Raw genomic sequence first — 5,725 nt, 5'->3', positions numbered from 1 at the left:
GGCCCTGGGATTGATGGCAGCGTTTAAATTTTACTTCATCTCAGTGCCCTTCCTTTTCCAGTGGGCTCCAGTGTCCACTCACTTTCAAGTGCACAGGCAGTTTCTGAGGATGGAAGCACTTGAAGGAGTGAGCAGCACAGAGGAGGGGACAGGGATGGATGAGGCGGGATATCGAGAACCTTCTCTGGCGTGTGTCTGGGGGAAAATAAAGAAATGATTCTAGCTTGGGGGCTTAGAAGAAATCCCATCATAATTTATTTCAACCTTGGATCATTGGAGTAGGGCCTATTGTGCATTGATTTCTTAAAATCTTTAGTACTGGGAAAGTCATCTGATCCATTTGAGGTTTGCAAGAGGTCTTCCATAATTCAGAGTTCTGGTACATTAATTTAATCAGAAACTTAGCTTGTTTCCATGTCTTCATTTTGTCAATTAAGAGGCAGAACCGCAACTGATAGGAATCTGGAAGCAAAGGAGATCAGAGTACTCCCAGAGACTTGCTGGACCAAAAAGATGCTCACATAGGACCACTTTAGAACTCAGCTTTCAAAGCCCGTGAAGAATAAGTGAAGTGTGGTTAGCAGCCATGAGCATCTGAGGGCTGAATTGTGTGGACCCATGCCATGCTTGTGGTGAGTCTATTCACCGCAGTATGTCACAGGGACTTTCCAGTTTTGCCAGTGATACAAAACAAAGCCCAAGGACTTCCTTACTCTAATCCCCTTGGCAATGCCTCTCTGACTTCCCCCTCCTTCTTTTTAGCTATCTGTCATTTATCTTTGGAATAACCATGGAGATTTGCTCTATTTCCTTAGGGGGCAACTTTACAGGTATAATGACATTTCCCTAGCCTTAACATTAGCTTGATAATTTTTCATTTTGTATTGCTGTCATTTCAAAAACAAAAAAAACAAAAAAAAAAAACCTTCAAATAAACTCATCACCAGTCTTTCTAAAAGCCAATCCCCAGGTAGTTAATAAAAATAACATTGATGTAGTTGCCATTAAAAAAGAGAGAAGAAAAGCCCAAGATGTAATTTGTACTCTCCATTAGCTTACATGTAGGAGTAGATAACTAACAGTATCATGGAACATAGAATGTGTGTGTTCTTGTGGTGTGAGTGTATAGTGTAAGCATACATGTGTGTGCCTTTGTGTAATAGCTAGAGAAAGACTGGGTATATATATTTCTCTATGGCTTCCCACCTTATTCCTCTGAGACAGGGTCTTTCACTAAACTGGAGCTAGGCTGCTGGCCAGCAAGTCCCAGGGATCTCCCCAACCCTCAACACAAACAATACATGCACTCCTACTGTCTCCTCCTACACACACACACACACACACACACACACACACACACACACACACCCCAGCACTGGTTACAGGTTTATGTGACCCCACTTGGCTTTTTACATGGGTTCTGGGACTTGAACTCAAGTCTTTATGCTTGTACAACAAATGCTCTTGCCCACTGAGCCATCTCCCCAGCCTGTGTTTTCTACTAGCAATTTAATAGTTTTAATGCTGTGGTTTCTAGAAGGGTGCTTGCATACAGTGAAGAATCCTGATAAACAGACGTTCTGTCTGCCTCATTAGAAGGATTTCTGCATTCTCAGGCACTGAAAATTTGGATGCCACAGCAAGGACAGACTTCACTGACTCAAATAGCTATTCCAAGTCTGACTGCTGAGTTTCGTCTTTAGGACATTTTGGGTTTTTGGCCAACACAGTAATTGCTACTGCTATTTCATCTTTCTATTTTGTTTATTTGGCCGGTGCTCCACGTCTCCTAGTCTAATTTGTTTCCCTATCGCTTGCTTTGCTGTTTTCAGATTCCTGTTTGCTCTCATTATGGATTATTTAAATTTTGTGAATGGCAGTCATTGATTTGTCAGAAAAAACATTTGGGTCCAGATTACTATTGATTTGAATTCTCGTTAGAGGCAAATACTGCAAACTCCAATGGAGCCATTCTTGCTGGACTGGACAGCATCCCTGGCAAGGCTTTTCACAGCAGTGCCCACAGAAATCCTGGAGTGGTCAGCTCTGATGCTTTCCTACCTTCTTTTCCGTACCCCATCTCTGTACACCAGCAATTCATTCTATTTTGTGGCTGGATGACATCCCGTTGTACAACCAGATCATGGTTTTTATAACCTATTTTTTAATTTTCCCCCAGTTTCTTTGGCTATTGTGAATAAAATTACTGTAAACGTTCTCATCTAAATCCTTAATTAAAAAAAATTCATTCTTAGAGTAGGATTGTTCATGGAATAGATGGATTTTAAATTTTTAAAAGGCTCATACAGGCCGGGCAGTGGTGGCACAGGCCTTTAATCCCAGCACTTGGGAGGCAGAGACAGGCAGATCTCTGTGAATTCGAGGCCAGCCTGGACTACAGAGTGAGTTCCAGGAAGGGCACAAAGCTACACAGAGAAACCCTGTCTCAAAAAAAAAAATTAAAAGGCTCATTCAGAACTGTTCTTCACATGCTGTATCAGTTCTAATGCTGCCAATAACACAGGGGGATTGAGTTGTTCTGTAGTCGGTCTTCACAGCTTTCCATGTTCTGGCAAAGTCCTGGTAGTCCACAGTGGCTTATTTGCATTTCCCAGGTGGTTTTGTTTGTTCATTTCGAGACAGGGCCTTGAACTCATTTTGTAGTGGTGGACGACTTTGGAGTTCTGACCCTTCTGTCTCTACCACCAAGGTACAAGATATTCACCACTACATGTGGCTGCTAGGTGTCTTGTTTTTAATATTGCTTAGGGACAATATCAGTAAAACATCAAATCTATGGATGTGGAGTCAGGTAGAAGTTGAATCAATTAAATATAAAATTAAATTAAAATATTGGGGAGTGGGTATATGTCAGTGATAGAGTGAATGCTTAGCATGGTTAGCTAGAGACTAATCCTTGGCTCCAAAGAAAAGACCAGGTAATAACAACCAGGGTAGTACACAGGTATGACAACATTTGTGGAAGAGTCCTGCATTGAGAAATGCTTTTACCAAGGAGGTCATTTTTCAGACATTTCCCATTTCCACATCCCCTGCCTACTGGTGTGTGTGTGTGTGTGTGTGTGTGTGTGTGTAATATGTGTGTGGCCAGAAACCCACTTTGGGTGTCTTTTTCTATTGCTTTCCACCCTATTTTCTCAAGCAAGGTCTACCTGGGTGCTTGGGATTTGAACCTAGTCTTCATGTTTGCATGGTAGGCACTTTACCCACAGCCATCTTCCCACTTCTCCGTGGTGGTTTTGATCAAGTTTTGGGTTTTTTGTTTTTGGTTTTTCAAGACAGTGTTTCTCTGTAGCTTTGGAGCCTGTCCTGGACTAGCTCTGTAGACCAGGCTGGCCTTGAACTCACAGAGATCCGCCTGCCTCTGCCTCCCAAGTGCTGGGATTATAGGCGTGCACCACCACCACCCAGCTTTGATGAAGTTTTTAAAACAAATCAGCATCAGTATTTCAGAAGTTCACTGTTATTCAGCACAGAGTCATTGAGCTTTGAGATTAGGCAGGATTCTGTGTGTTAAACAGGAAAATTCACTGGAGCACTAATATCAAATAGAGCCGCTACAAACTCAGAAAAACAAAACAAAGCCAATTTAAAATGACCTGTGCATCAGGAAGCTTCCAGAAGCAGATGAGGCTCTGAAAAACATTGACTGCCGGAATTTACAGAAAGAGGGAGGTAAAGCCCCAAGCTGGTGTGATTGCTATGGACTAATTGGGTATTGAGCCTCTCGTGATTTGCTAAAGCTCTGCAGCTGACTTTACTCTCTTGGTCCAGGATACAAACCTTGCCCAAGTCAGTGGCCCCTTAACAACTTCTACTTAACATATGTAAAGCAGGGGAAATCCTTCTCAGTCATCACTGGTACTTTGGAGGCCATGCTTTAAACTGTCTAGTTGTATAAAAACCAAAACAAAAGACAAGGATAGCTAGAAGGTGACTCATTTGCATGTGGGGTTAGCCTACTGTGTTGTGGAATGTTTGCTTACACCTTGTGAAGATGTGTCCCTGTGATTGGTTTAATAAAGAGCTGAATGGCCAATAGCTAGGCAGGAGAGACTGGGTGGGAATTCTGGGGAGAGAGAGAACTCTGGGAAGAAGAGAGGCTAAGAGATGCCAGTGAGACTTGGACCAGGCCAGACATATGGTACAGAGGAGAGGTAACTGAGCCATGTGGCAGAACATAGATTAAAAAATGGGTTAACTAAGTTACAAGAGCTAATTGGAGAAGTCTCAGCTAAAGGCCAAGCATTCATAATTACTAAGTCTCCATGTCTTATTTGGGAGCTGGTAATCCAGAGATAGTCCACAACAAAATCAAGCAACACTTCTGGGTTGGGTCTGTGTCCACCACTTACTGGTTATTCGAGCTTGCAAGCTGCTCCCCACAGCTTCAGTTTCTTTACCTGTGGAGTTGATTGTAACATCACCTACCTGTGGAGTTCCGAGGGGCGCTGAGTGAAAACATGTAGACAGCACACAGAAATCACCGTCCAAGGGCTGGGTTGCTATTACTGTTGTTCTGTGGTAACCAGTTAGCACCAGCGTATTACCTGATGTATGAGACAGGAGACTGACTAGCTCCAGAAAGCAAAGAGACTGGCTGATTCTGGACTAGGCAAGTTGTGTTGGGATTCACTCCCTGCTCTTGCAGCAGAGCAACTGGCCTTTCTTCGGGGCTCTTAACACTTCCTAACTCTCAGTGTGGGGCTGGCCCTGTTTCTTGGCTCTGTGATCTAGGTTTGGCCAGGTAACATTTCCCATCCCTCCATTCCCATGGATTAGCTCAGAGATGGGCACCCTGTAGATGTATCCGGCTTGTTAAATAAGAAACACAGAACCGATTGCAGAGTTAAAAACCAAGAGGTCAGAGCAAAAGCGGAAAACCTTACCCTTCACTGCTTCTGCAGTTCTTCCTCTCCGCAAGAGACCTACTTCTGTGTGTCCTGTCTATTTAAAGACTTTCTGTTCTGTTTTCTCATTGGTTGTAAACCCAGCCACATGACCTCCTTGTCACTGCCTGTTTGTACAGACCTCCAGGTCGTCTATGGTTGGTATTGAGATTAAAAGCGTGTGTCTGCCATGCTGGCTGTGTCCTTGAACACACAGAGATCCGCCTAGCTCTGCCTCCCAAGTGCTGGGATTAAAGGCGTGCCCCACTACTGCTCGGCTTCTGCTCTGGCTTGCTCTGACCTCAAGGCAACTTTATTGACATACAAATAAAATCACATTTCAATACAAATAAAATATCACTATAGCACCCAATCTCAGCCAGAATAACAATGCTCAAGCCTGAGATTCCTGCTGGTGCTAGTGAGAAGCAGCAGCTCCTTCCTGCTACAATGGCTAAGCTGATAAGACAGAATGATTCTGCTTCTATCTATCCTCCAGAGAGCCCACCTGAGACTGGATCCCACTGAGAGAATTGCAGAGAGAGGAGAAAGATGTCTACTGACCTCGTCTTAGTTAGGGTTTCTACGGCTGTGAAGAGACACCACGACCACAGCAACTCTTATAAAGGAAAGCATTTCACTGGAGTGGGCTTACAGTTCAGAGATTTAGTCCATTATCATCACAGCAGGAAGCATGGCGGCATGCAGGCAGACCTGGTGCTGGTGAAAGTGGCTGAGAGTTCTACATACAGATCTGAAGGCAGCAGGAAGACAGAGTAACTCTGGGACTGGCTTGAACACCTAAAACCTCAAAG

Source organism: Onychomys torridus, chromosome 6 (genome assembly GCF_903995425.1).
Source record: "Onychomys torridus chromosome 6, mOncTor1.1, whole genome shotgun sequence".
Classification (NCBI taxonomy): Eukaryota; Metazoa; Chordata; class Mammalia; order Rodentia; family Cricetidae; genus Onychomys; species Onychomys torridus.
This window is presented reverse-complemented; position numbering follows the sequence as displayed.